The sequence below is a fragment of the Acomys russatus genome, chromosome 13 (genome assembly GCF_903995435.1).
Source record: "Acomys russatus chromosome 13, mAcoRus1.1, whole genome shotgun sequence".
Classification (NCBI taxonomy): Eukaryota; Metazoa; Chordata; class Mammalia; order Rodentia; family Muridae; genus Acomys; species Acomys russatus.
In genome coordinates this window covers 41,855,624-41,869,673 of record NC_067149.1, presented here as the reverse complement: position 1 = coordinate 41,869,673, position 14,050 = coordinate 41,855,624, and the positions used below count along the sequence as shown (strand labels likewise).

General features: G+C 51.2%; 1 protein-coding gene across 1 annotated transcript in view; it reads right to left on the bottom strand.

Moving 5' to 3' along the window:
• Slc6a1 (solute carrier family 6 member 1) overlaps positions 1 to 13,812 on the bottom strand; it is a 32,410-nt gene extending 18,598 nt beyond the window's left edge. Inside the window, exon 1 of the mRNA XM_051155101.1 lies at positions 13,676 to 13,812. The gene's annotated coding sequence lies outside the window, so the exon portion shown is untranslated. The remainder of the gene's footprint in view (positions 1 to 13,675) is intronic.
• Positions 13,813 to 14,050: the final 238 nt, after the last annotated feature.

The window sequence follows — 14,050 nt, the reverse complement described above, 5'->3', positions numbered from 1 at the left end:
CACAAGAGTGAATTTATCTTTCCAGTCTTTCAATTCTCTTCACACTCATCCAAGACCTGCAAACCTCTTGATGCCTCAACATACCCCGAGGTCAGCAGCAGCCCTAGCTTTGGTTCTCATTAGAAAGTACTAGATGCTAGGCTTTCCTAGCATCCCACTGAGGTGGTCCAGTAAGTTAGTTCCCTTCTCGGGGCTCAACAGAACTCTCACAGTGTTTTTGCTCAAGCTCCATGCCTAGACCAGGGAAGCATAAAACACACCAAAGCTACAGGGTCCATAGCCCCATCTCTCGTACACGATGCCATAGCTCAAAGGGGCCAAACAACCTGCCTCAGATCACCCAGAGCTTAACCTGGGCCATGGAGTCAGAGCCTGGCCTAGCACCTGCCTCACCTTGTGCATCCTGGGATCAGGCCTGGGTAAATTCACTGAGGCTTTACGCTCCCTGGGCCCAGAGTCCATCCTAGTTGGTATGGCCACAGTGGGAGAGCTGAGGCTGCTGGGAAATGAAGCTTCCTGAGCAAAAGGAAGAGGAAACTGAGGCTCTGGCCCTGCCAGACCCCAGGTAAGAACAACACCAAATACATAAGCAGTTGTGGCTGCCCTGAATAACTATCGAGCTATTAATTATCAACAGCTCTATTTCACAGAAGGGTAAACTGAGGCACAGAGAAGCAAAGTGACTTGCCAAGGCCTCCTAACCAGGAACTAGATGTCAAGATTTGAGCAGCCAGCTGGGCTGTTGGGTGTATATGCCAACTGCTCTATTTTTCTGGCTCTAGAGGGTCCTTCCAATTCTACCTTTTGTATGTGCAGGCGGCTCCCTCCAGGACTAAACCCCAAGGACATGTCCTGCTGCTCTCTGAGGGAACCTGAAAGGCCACAGACCCTAGAGCCCCTGTGTCTGGCTTCAAGAAGGCTGCATCTCCCTGTGAATGTTGGATGAGTTGCACAGAGGACAGTTGGGGTAGGGCTGCCCTAGGAGCTACTTAGAGGTGTCTGGCCAGAATCCCTTATTAGACCATGAGTCTCCTCCTAGAGACTCTGGCTCTCAGCTCACTTTAGACACAACCTTGCCAGCCATGGGGAGCACTGAGCTCACATCTTAGCAGCTGTGTAGCCCTGAGCCAGTGCCTTGCCCTCTCTGTGCCTTGGTTTCCTTCTGTGTGCAAGCAGAGGAGCAGGGCTCTGCTTCCCAGTGACCCTAGTTTCCTTATTCAGTCTCATCCTCTTTCTCTCTCCATCACACTATCCATCGGCATCCTGCCAAACCCTGTTCTGATGCCTAATTATCTACAGTGTCTGGTGGTGCACCTCATTTTCTTGAGGCAATTTTCAATCTAATCTGCCCAGCGTTGAGTAAGCCAAGCCTCATGCTGGGTGCTGGGGGATGAGACTTGAGATGAAGTCTGTAGTCTCTTACAAGGTTCCCAGGGTGTTTGAGAGATGAACGCAGATGGACCAGCACCGTGGATTTCTCCCTGGGCATAGCCATTTGCTGTACAGGGCCTTGTGTACAGAAAGGGTGTTTATCCACAGTGGGGCTGTAAATCCAGCCCATTAAAGCTCCCAGTATGTGTAATATGTTCTGTGTATCTCATGTACCATGTCATTTGCCCCTCACCACATCCCCTTCACACAGAGGTGGAAACTGAGGCTCTAGTAAGGAAAGCCTGCCAAAAAGTCCAGGAGAGGGTAGTCAGACTGGATGCCCAAGCTCCAAAGCATGGATCTCTGTGGGGATACAGGGCCACCAGCACACAGGGAAACTGACCTGAGGGGATTTGGCACCACTGCCTGGTCCCTGTGAGGGAGGTGACAGCTCTGTACAAATGGGACTTGGTGCCCCTTACAGCACCACACACAGCATGTGTGCTCTTCTGAGAGCCATCTTTACGGTCTAAGGACAACATGTGTCCCTCAAGCAGCGCTGTGCTGGCAAGTGTTTAACAAGGGGCTCTCAGGAAACCTGGCAAAGTGCTGGTTGGGTGGCAGGGAAAGAACTCACAGAGGTGGCAGGGCTGCAGGGCTGCCTCCAGCTCCAGAGTGCTTTTTTTTTTTTTGTTTCCAGATGCTGTTTCTTATCCACCACCCAGTGACCTGGAGCCCTCTGATGCTTCCTATAAAGGAAGGCCTGGACCACATCCCCTCACTGGCTCTGAGCATGCTCTGTAGACCTGAAGAGTGCCAGCTACTCTCCCCATCCACCTAAGAAAAGGAAGGGAAGCATGGGGGGTGGGGTGGATGTGAAGGAGGAAGGAGTGGAGAGGGTGAGGGTTGGAAAGAGGGAGAGGAGGAAGAGGTGGGTGGCAGGGAGGTCTCTTGTCCTGCAGATCCAGGCTGTACAGATTCCTGTACCCAGGGAAGGACGCAGCACACATTCACCAGAGGCAACCTGAGAGGCTTGGAAGAAGCCAAGGTCACTCAGGGGAAATGATCTGAATTCAGACTTGGCCTCAGGGCATGGGCCACTGAAGTCTTCTGTGGATCCTAACTAGGTTGGGGTTGCTAAGTGAACCTCACTTCTCAGAAGGACTTCTATGCAGGCAGCTGCCTGCCCACCCAAGCCCTGCACTGGGACACAAGGCAACCTCACAGCGCCAGCCAGGGGTGCTATCCCACCTCCTTTCCTGGCCTCCTGTGGTGGCACAGGCTGGTTCTCTGGAGGACCTCAGTTCCAAGACTGCCTCTGCAAAGGCCCTGAGCTCAACCCACCGGAAGGATTAACTGGGATCAGGAAATGAATGACAGGGCGACTACTTGGCATTCATTCACATGGCTCTCTGCCTTGTAAAACACACTGTGAGAGCCCATGGGGTTAAATAGCCATTCTGCCTCTTTCAGAATGCTGGAGACTCCCACGGGAGTTAGCAGAATGCAAATTTGGGGGAAATTAAAAAAAAAAAAAAAAAAAAACCAAAAAAACCTTGCCAGGGCTAGTTGAACTAAACACATCTCTAGTAAGTGACATGTAGAAGTGAGGCCAGGAGGAGGCCCAACTGGGTGGCACAAAATGGCTCAGCAGTGAAGGTAACCAGGGACAGCTTTAAGGTTTCTGGTCAAGCATCTACACTGGGGGTGCCCCCTCCCAAATGCCACAGGCTTTATTCAGTCTTTCCAGAAGGCATACTGTCAGCAACAAGGTCACCCAAGGTCACTCCCAAATGAGTGATCTTTGGGGTAAATAAGTTTGCATTATACGATATCTACTTAGAATGTTCAGACTTGAAAGAGGGCTAAGCTCTGCCATTACTGTCACTTTGTCCCCAATTCCCTTACTCATGTGTGTAACTACTCGGTCCTAAGTGGCCTTTGATTTGCAGTCCTAAGGTACAAAATGCCATTCTGGTCCCTCAGCAGAGTGCTTCTCTGGGAGGTAGTAGAAGGGTGAGGGTAGAGATAGCCCTTTCTAGCCAGGTTTGGTGGCGCACACCTCTAATTCTAGCACTCAGGGAGGCAGAGGCAGGAGGACCTCTGTGAGTTCGAGGCTGGCCTGGTCTACAAAGGAAGTCCAGGACAACCTTGTCAAAAAAAAATCAAGAGGCGGGGGGGGGGTGGGGGGGTGGGGGGGGGGGGCAATGGAGGAGGAGAGAGAGAGAGTGCCCTTTTAGGAGGTGTCAGTGTCTCAAGGTGATGTAGTTCAGAAAACTATGTGAGGTATTCTGCTTTCTATTTAGAAAACAAAACAATCTATTTCTCTTTTTGTAAGATCTCAGTCAGGGTAACAAAACAAACAAAACAAAACAAACAAACAAGCAAAAGTGCCTAGAGAATGGTTCTCAACTTTCCTAACGCTGCGGCCCTTTAATACAGTTCCTCATGTTGTGGTGACCTCCAATCATAAAATTATTTTCATTGTTCTTTCTTTCTTTTTCTTTTTTTTTTTTTTTTTTGTTCTTCGAGACAGGGTTTCTCTGTGTAGCCTTGGCCATCCTGGACTCACTTTGTAGACCAGGCTGGCCTCGAACTCACAGCGATCTGCCTGCCTCTGCCTCCCGAGTACTGGGATTAAAGGCGTGCGCCACCACGCCCAGCTCTTAATTTTGTTACTGTTATAAATCATAATGTAGGGGCCTGGAGAAATGGCTCAGAGGTTAAGAGCACTGACTGCTCTTCCAAAGGTCCTGAGTTCAATTCCCAGCAACCACATGGTGGCTCACAACCATCTATAATGAGATCTGGTGTCCTCTTCTGGTCTGCAGGTGTACATGCAGGCAGAAAATTGTATAAGCAATAAATAAATAAATCTAAAACAAGACAAAACAAAACAAAAAAACAAATCATAATGTAAATCTCTGTGTTTTCCAATAGTCTCAGATGATCCTTGTGAAAAGATTATTTGGCACCCCCCCCAAAAGGGGTCGCAATCCATTGGTTCTGACTCTACCCAGAGGTTCACTTTGACCAGCACACCTGCTTTTGACCCTTTCCCTCAGCTTTCCAGAGAGATTTCACACTATGTGCCCCCACTCTCTCCTATAAAGCGAAAGTCCTGACAGCAAGAACTGCAGAAGATGGCAGACAGTCCTAACAAACTCCTCAGATCCTGAGAAGTCAACGCAAACGTGGCTTAGGGCCAAAGGGTGATTAGATATTTGTCACAAACTATGATGGGAAGAGCAGAGCAGGACCCAGGCATGTGGAGCAAGAAAACCTTTTTTATTTGAGTCACAGACCAAGATGAATGCTATGGGGCCAAGGTTAGTCACATATGTTCTCCAGGGAAACAGAATACCTCATTTCAGGACTCGTACTTGGAGGGTAAGAGGAGTACCAGGGCCACAGGAAATGATCACCTGATGACATTGTTTATGTTTTGAGATAATGGTAGGGAAACAGGAAGAGGAAGGATGGTAGGAGTTCTGTGCTACAGGAGCTGGGGAAGATCCAAGGAGAGGTTGATCACTGCAAACTCTTCCAGTGAACTCCTCAATAATTAGAATGTTGCCAAAACCCCCGACTGAACCTGAGCAGCACTCATTTGCCGCCAAGTGAGTCCCCAACCTTCTTCTGACTGCAGGGATAGGTGTGGGGAACCTGAATCTGGCTTCGTGTCAGGCAACAACTGTAGGGGACCCGCAAACAGGATTCAATCTTATCTTGAGGGAGGTGTCTACTCAGACAGGTACATGAGCATGAACAAAATGGCTGCTGGCTTTCATCACTATTGGCGATTGCTGCTCTCCCTCTGCCTCTGAAATGGCTACTTGCCAGAGTCCAGCACTCTCTCTTTCCACTTCCAAGAAGGAATGGGGTGACAGCCAGCTCATATCACTATCAGCATGCAGAGGATGCACTCTGGGGTTCCTCAAGGTGTTACCCTCATACTCTTTGCTCCCCTGATCAATCCAGAGGGAAATACGTTTTACCACCTGGTTGGGAGAGCGCTACAAATGGTGTGGGTGAAAATATTTTCCAAAAGGACCTGCAGCCTATGGTCATTTACACAGCTGGTGGAAAGAACCCATCCCCCCCAGCATGGCATGCTCATGGATCTTTAGGGACACAGTGCACGCAACATGTCTGATTCCAAGGACCGAGGTGTCTGTATTTTCCACTGATGCTCTAGCCTAGCATCTTGTGCACCTGCACTGGCTTCAGTGACTTTCATCCTTGCAACTTCACAGATGGCTATAGCGACCCCTGCTCCTGGCCTTTCTCCTTGGGCTAATGACAGATGGTGGCGGCTAGCAAGGGAGCCACTTGGGACTAGCTGGTGGCTTCACCTGCCGTGGTGTGCATCATCTTGTGCTTTCCTGTGGGATGGGAAATGGCATTCTCTCCATTTTCCAGCTGAGGATCCTAACGCCCAAAGACACATGACCTGACTAAGCCCATGAAGCTAAAGAAATGATGGAGAATTTGGCTTTGATTTTAAAACTGACGCCTCTAGCTGGGGTGGTGTGTAGTTTCCTTTCTCTTGCCCGATTATGTTCCCGGCTGTCCAGCAGGATCTTCACATTCATTGCCCTTGTCACTTAGGGGAAAACAGAGCTCTACAGGGACCTGACACTAACACCCACCCCCCCCCCCTTACCCCCACCCAAGACTCAAGCAATCAGTTCCTATCTCCTGTGCCAGGCTTTCCCTGGAGCTGGGAGAGGCCAAGAGCTAGCTTTGCCTCTTGATGGTATGACCCAAGCCTTAGAGTTGCCTCCCCTCTACCTAAGTCTGTATGACAGTGAAGTAAAGTGTCCCTTTCTGAGTAGGCTGGGAAGAAACTCAAGCATCCTTGCAGGGATCCCATCCCAGTGCTCCACCCCAAAGCTGCTCCCACCCCAAAGCTTCTCCCATGTATCCTGTTGGGGAGCCTAATGCCTAGACATAGTCCCCTCAGCTCTCTTGCTGGCTCTCTCACTCCAGAAGCTCCCAAATCAGCATTCCACACACATAACTCTCCTTGTGCAACGCCATTATCTCCCGAGGACACATGCTCCGTTGTCACGGCAACCCGAGTCCTTCCTCCAACTCTATTTAATAATTTCTCAACAGTCAAGCTGGGCTGGCTTGGGGCAGGGAAAAGAGCAGTAGAACTGGGTGAGAACTTCTGGGTCCTAGCACCTGTTGTGCCTAGGACAACTGTCTAGACCTCAGTTTACCCATCTGTAACAAAGTTTGTGGTTTTATCTTCAAAATCATGAGAAGTAGCCTTCTAAGTCTAGGGAGCCACCATGGGGACCAATGTGGGAGGTTAGAATGACATTTTAGGCCTAAGAGTGAACTGGATGGAAGCTGTCTTGGGTGATGGTACTCTCTTCTGTTGAACCAATTCTAACATGTTACCTCCAGACATTGAACCATCTCCCCAGTTCCCCAGCATTAGGGCTGGGGCTGGTTGGAGCATACAGCAGCTATCATAGCCCTATTCTATGGATGGGAAAACTGAGGCAAAAACAATTATCATTCTGGGGAAGGCCCAGATCATCCTCAGAACACAATGACACAACTATCCAGGAAGGCTGAGTCAACGGGACATGGAGAATGGCCTGTCTGCTACCTGTCCCTACATCCACTTAACCCTTAGCTCCTATTGCTATGGCTCTCAGCTGCATGGCTTCTAGCTATCCCTTAAGGAACCATACAGATGATGGAGAGGAAGGAGGAAGGATGGTCTGCATCCCTGAAAGGATGCAGTTTCCACAATGAACAGTTCTTCTTTCATAGAGGCTGGCACACAGTAGTTGTGCAACATTCTATGTGGTACAGCTGGTTACCCACACCTGTCCCGGTAGTTAATTTGTTTAGGTCCTTCCTCAAAAGTCTCTAGGAAAGTCTCCCAAAGCTGCCATGGGTTAACCTGAGGGTCTCAAGCCTGGGAAGGACACTCAGCTGCCTCTGGGATCTAGTCAGTCTTCATGGGTGGGGAGGTGGTGTTCTGCCTTAGTCCAGGACAATGGCACCGCTTTTGAGCAGGCTGTTGGCAGCCCTGCACCGCTATTGAACTCCCCTGGGTTGGCATTTCCATTGAATGCCCTAGCAAATGAGCGGTACCACATCTGCTCTGTCATTACTGCCAATCACTGCCATTTGGAGAAAGCGCTTATCTTACCCAGCCATTAGTCTCAGGAGGGTGTCGTGGAGAAACTCAAAGGGGCGAAGAGGAAGTGGGGTGGGCAGTGTCTCTCACCCAACCCTGCCCCAAGCATCAAGAACAGGCAACAGCAAACTGATGACTATCCTGTTCAGCAGTATAAAGAAGGAAGGGACCTACCTATGGTCCTTGAAGCCTAAAGCCAGGAAGGAGGTAGCTTTCCTTTTTCTTAGGTATGCTAGCCCAGGCTTGATGGAGTCTCAGCTCTGTCACATGTCTGTGAACTAACCTGGGACAACTCTTCAACTCTGGTGCCCCTGTTTCCTACAAAGGACATTGGTACAGTGGTTGGCTTGGTATCTGGAAAAACCTCATGTGTTCATCCTTCCGGAAGAAATCTATCAAATGTCCCTGTGGCACGCACATGTCTTTAAACCCCATCTTCACAAACATGCACACACAGTAAGACCACTTCTCACCCTTTTCCGTGGATGCTGGGTGTTTTGGGGGGCTATTTTTCTTTTCCTTTCCTTTTTTTCTTTCTTTTGCAATTGCAGATGAGCTCTTGATTTCAAGCTCTGGAAACAGTGGCAGTGACAAAGAATGAGCCCCATCTCCCCATGTCGCCTCCTCACTCTTATCTCTGCTCGGGTGATTTTCAAAGACATGAACAACATGGAAAAGCACCAGGTTTGGTATTAGCAAAACACCATCCAAACATAGCTGACAAGAAGGACACGTGCTCCCCTGCCCGGAACCTGAGAGCGTTGGCTGCAGCACCAGGCTTGGAGTGGGTGGAGTGAGGGACCCAGCCTTGTCTAAGGGCTGGACGTGGGACACTTACGCAGTGGTCAGATGTATAGCCATGACTTTTAGACCCCTCACAACTAGGGGATTGGAGATACCCTGCCCAACTGGTCTCCTATCTTGCCTACTGCACCCCAGAGGTAAGTGGCCCAAACCTGTAAGATACCAAAACCATCAGCAGGGCAAGTGTTCAGAGGTGATCCTGACCAGATGTTCCCATCCTGAATCTTGCCTCCCAACCCTCTGTGCCCTCTGGCAGCTACATGAGGCTCCAACTGTGGGCTTCAGGTGGCTTGGCATTCATAGGCACATTGCTCCACATCCTTCCTGGCTCCTGAGACCACAGGTCCCTCTGTAGAACCTCACAAAGGCTGGGGGGAATGTTCATGTCACCCCAGTTCCTCCAGATGAGCAAGCCTGTGTCATCCAGGCCTGTTTGAGAACACACATCTCTCCCTCTCCCACATTTGGCTAAGGCAGCGGCCAAAAGATCACACTTTTGAATCCTAAACTCTGGACATGGCCTAGACTGTGACAAGTTCTGGCCACAGCCCAGGTAAAGCTCAAACAAATACAGGAAGGGCTCTTGACTCTGCAGCTTCTTGGCTGAGCCCACCCATGCCCCAGGTGTTGTAGGTCCCTTTCCTGCCAGCATGGTGCTTCCCCGGGCTCTTTCTCAGGAAGAAGGGCACAGGAAAGGGGAGCGACATTGGTCAGGAAGCCAGGGGACAGGTGAGGGCTCAGAGCTCTCTGCACCTCAGTGTCTTCAAAAGACAGGATAGTAAAGACAGTTTAATCTTTGTTTGGAGCACTTGGCTCAACTAAGAAACTGCTTTGAAAATTGGAATTCTACGTATTAGATGAGCGCATGCTCTCTCCCTCGTGCAAAGAGAGCTCATCTAGGTCAAGGTCGGATGGTCGGATTTAGGTTTATAAGAAACCTAGCTTGAATCTAGACTCTCTTTGGTTGATGGAAGAGTCTTCTCTAGGACTCTACTTTCTTCCCCTGGATCACTTCCCCATCCCACCAGCAAAGGCATGGTTTACAAACTGTAAAGTGCTTTGCTGATAACCAGGGTGTTGTGTGGTCAGCACCAGTTTGCAGTCAACCAGAACACTGATTCTGAATGTCTCCACTCATCTCCTTGTGGCAGCTGCGTGCGCACCATACCTCGCGCTCTCTGCTCTTCTCAAGCAATAAGGCCAGGGAGGCAACCTGCTGCCAATGCCTTCCAGGGCATCCTTGACCTTGAATATCCCTCTGTCTAGGGCTCAGCTATCTGAAGAGTTGGCACAAGATGCTGGTCTTGCAGACAGGTGGGCAGAGTGGCAGGACACCATCTCAAGCAGCCACCAATTCCTGCCTTCCCTTCCTTGCTTTTGTGCCGGGATTACACACACCCAGCCCCAGAAGCCCAGGGCCCCTTTGCCAGCCGAGGGGGCCTAACATCCTAATGTGCTCCATTCCAGCCAGCTGCACATCTCCCCCACCTCCAGAGTGCCACCGCCAATCATTCTCCAAGACCTGGTCTCCTTGTAATTTCCAATTTGTGAGATATATAAAAATAGAAGGCTATTCGCTACAGGCAGCTCACATCAGATCGGATGCCACTTTTTGTGTCATGTCAGATCACGCTAAACGGAACCGATGGCTTCCTTGGGCTGCTCTCAATGGCTTCTGCGCAGGGAGGTAGTGGGGGCGAATGAAGAGCTATCCGGGAGTTTGGGAAAGGTGGTGGCTGGGTGCAGGCCACCGAGACCAGCTTTAAATGAAGTGAGGGCCACAGATCTGTTGGAAGGGGATGGAGATCTCAGCTAGAATCTCAGTTCTGCATGATGGCAGCAGAGTTCTCCAAACTTCAGCTTCCCCCTAAGTCAAGAGGCACTCTCTGAGGCCTGGCTTTCTGGACCTATACTTAGGCTCGGGCGCTGGGGATGCAAGAGACACTGTGATAGGGATCTCCTGCAGGGGACTTTATGGCTGAGTTTGAATTCAACTCCATTTAGTGTCCTCCTCTATTACTCCGTCTGCACAGGGCCAGTTATACACACCTCACAGGAGCTTGTGAAAATTAAATGCTGCCACAAAAGTGCAGCACGGGCACATTCTCTGTATTGTCAGTACACAGATGAAGACAGCCATCACTGTGGCTGCCATACTGGCACGGGGTGGGGGGGGAGGGGGTAAGGGATTTTGAAAATGGTTCCTCCATTTACATCCGAATTCCAGCTTGTGTTCACACTTACTGCCTGTGCCAGGAAACAGGGCTTTGCCCTAAGTGGGCTTTGCTCTTCTTCCACCTCCAAGGGCTTAGGTTCTGTCAGGAGTAGACAGTGCTGGGTGTCTAACAGTTTACAATGACACCTCCCCCAGGAAGCCCTATTTTGAGATTCCAGTCTGGCCACCCAGTCTCTTCCCTCTCAGGGGCCAAGCTTTCTTCTACTATCTCACAATGGCTTTCAGAGAATAGGGCAAAGCTGGAGAGAGGGGGGGGGGGGGGAGGGAGAGGGAGAGAGGGAGAGAGAGAGAGAAGCTACCAAATCCTAGAGCAGTGGATGCTTGGTGACCTCATCAGCTGGAGGAGGGGCTGCTCTCATTAGCTGGGGGGAGGAGCTACTCTTCGCAGTTGAAGTCATTTCAAGGTCATCTGAAGTCATTTTAAGGTTATTTCCATCTCTTCAAGGGCTGACCACTATTCTCAAAGTAAAGAATTGGTGACATTGCACAACTGAGCGGAGGGACAGATTCTATTTGGGCAAAGACAAGCCAGATCCCTTGCCACATTTTCATTTTAGGACCAGGCAAGGCTGCAAAGGGGGCTCTCTCTCATTGGGTTTGGCTTCAGGAATGCAGTTGAGGGAGAATGGAGCTGAGTCCACACAGGTTGGGATCTAGGGGCTACCTGGCATGCCATGGAACAGGCAACAGGAAAAGGCATGGGCATGCTTCCTACTCTCAAGGTCATGGGGAACCTTCAGGATGCAGAGGGCTGCGAATGGTGGCCAAGGCTGGCTTTGCTATGGCCAACATAAGCAAGAGACAGAGAGGGAAAGACAGCCCTGAATTCCAAGTGACCTGAGAGCTCTCACAGCCAATCCTAGAGATGATATTGTGTGGGAGACAATTTAGTTAATGTTGTTCTGGGTTATACCGCTTGCTGGGAAGGAAGAGAAGTAGTCATTTCTCTGTCAGTAGGTCCATAGGGGCTGACTCACTGGCCACTCTGGAATCCCACTGTCAGAGCCCTTCGCCTGACTGTCCCACTTTACAGAGGTAAAGACTGAGCTCCAGAGAAACACAACATGGCTGCCCAGGCTTGGGAATCAGAAGAACACGGGTCAGATCTTTGCCTTGCCTCCTCCTTGCTGTGGGCAAGTCACTTTCCCGCTTTGTCTCATCCTCTCCTCACTTCTGAAGTAGGGTTAGAGTGGTTTCTTTTGCACGGGGTTAGGGTAGGAATTACAAGTTTGGCACACCAAAAGGTTTCAACACCCGATCTCTTCTTTCCAAGGGCGACTAGAATGTGGCCAAGGTCACCTGGCCAAGAAATAGCAGTACCCAGCCCAGGACACTTTCATTCATTCCTGGGTGTGGATTTGAAGGAAGCATTTTATTGCCTTCCTGCCTCACCAACACAGGTCCCAGCTAGCTGCACCGTTAGGCCAACACCTGCCACACAGGCGGGTTTTTATGCTGGAACACATATTGAGTTCCTGCTAGATGCTGGGCCATGGGTAAACAAATTCACAGCCCTTTCTCCTGGATTGCCAGGGATGTCAAATACTGGGATGACACAAGTGTGGAGTTACTGTGTATCTTTTCTTAGCCTTGCCTTTACCCTCTTAGCTTTTATGCCTTAGCTTCTGGACCCCTCGTTAGATCCTTACTCAGGAGACCTTACTTCTCAACAAACGTGGGTCCCAGGAATAAGGACTAGGCACTGACCACTACCGTTTTCTCCTTCAGTGGTGGCTGCCTGCCTTCTCTGCCTTCTTCAGGGAACCCCACTCCACAGAGGCTCTGGAGACAGGCTGGCCTGTGTCTCACTGCCTGGGACTCACTGTTTGTCCTCTAGTCACTGGCCACCAAGCCAGCACTTGGCTGGAGACAGAGCGCTTTCTTTGTTTGCCGCCTGCCTGGCAATTCCTTTCTGAGGCGCAAGGGAGGCTCAGCCATTTTGCCCTCCTGCTCTGGGGGAAAGCTCCCTCCTTCCTTCTCTCAGCAGGGGCTCACACCTCCAAAGGCCACTCTCTCTTTCCTTCCTTTGCTTGAAAAGGGGTCTGAGGATGCTTTGACTAAGGAGCTGCTGGGGCTGGTTCATCCTTCCCAGACCTAGGGTGGGGGAAGACTGCACGGCACTTTGAATTTCCATAGATCTCTTTTGTTTTGTAATTTGAAAGTTGGGATATGCAGGCTCCACTATTTCCAGCAAAGTTCACAACAACAGAGAACATAGGCAAGATCCAGCATATCGGTTTTTTCCCCCTCCCTCTTGTCCAACACACACCCTGAATGCCATAGAAAAACTGGGGCTAGCATCTAGTTCCACTCAGTTGGACATAGTCCCTTCCTTGATGTGGCTACAATCCCTTTCACTCCTGATCTTCGCTGACAGGAGGTCCGGCCGGTGGACCTCAGGTAACTTGGTCTTATCAATTGGCTTTCAAAAATCCGAGTTTCTCCTTGAGACTTAGGTCTGTTTCCCGAGAGGAACACTGGCTCCTTAAAGAGCTGTCCATTCTGAGTCTGTTGTTGGAAACCCAAAAGCAAACACAGAACAGGACATCTGTGGGTGTTACCCATGGGGACTGGGTGGGTGGCTACAGAGAGACATAGAGAAGCTTTGGTCATTGCCACAGAAAGGAAGGAGTAGACACCTGGGGAAAGAGAACCACGGGAAGTCCTGGCCCAACCAGCCTCTTGCACCAGGCATCTTTCGGATGAGCAGGGCAGCAGCGCCAGCTTGCGCGCGCGCTCAGCCCCAGCTGCTATGCACTTTCTTGGAGCTAAGGTTTCCTGAGAGCTTGAAGTGCCCCGGGATGGTAAGGAAATGTCCCCATCCTCAGGTGGTCCCCAGTCCCTCCATCCCTCTGCTCTTAGTGAATGAGGCACGCAGACTGGGAACGTGGCGCATGTTAGTCTGGACCCTCCTGGGCACCCCTGACGTCGGCTGGGGAATGAACCAGGACGTCGAAGGCATCTGGCCTCCAGCGACTCTCCGGTCTCCAGAGCATCCCTGGGCTGCAGCTGGGGCACGTCGGGGGCGAGGACGCGGGACGCTGCAGCCTAGGGGCCCGCCCTCCACCCAGCTCACCGACGCCAGCCTCCCCTCCTACCTGCAGCCGGGGCTGCACGGGCCGCTCCGGGCTCGGCCGCGCAAGGACGCGGGCACCTCGGCTCCTGGGCTCGCTCAGCTCGCCTGCAACCTCTCAGCTCGCTAGGGCTCCGAGGGCGGGCAGAGGGGGCGGGGCTGTCGGGACACGCCCACTGGGCGGGGCTTGTCCGCGCCGTCTTGCCCGCCCCTACCCTGCAGCCTCCATATCTTCTTTCCCACCTTTTCTGCCCCTGCTCCCTCTCTACTCTTCCTTCTGCTCTGCTCCCCTCCTTCCTCTGCCTGCCTCCTTCTACGTCCGCCTACCCCCTCCTCCCTCTGCCTGGCTCCCCTCCTCCCTCTACCAGCACCCTCTTTCCCTGTGCCCTGCTTCCCTCCT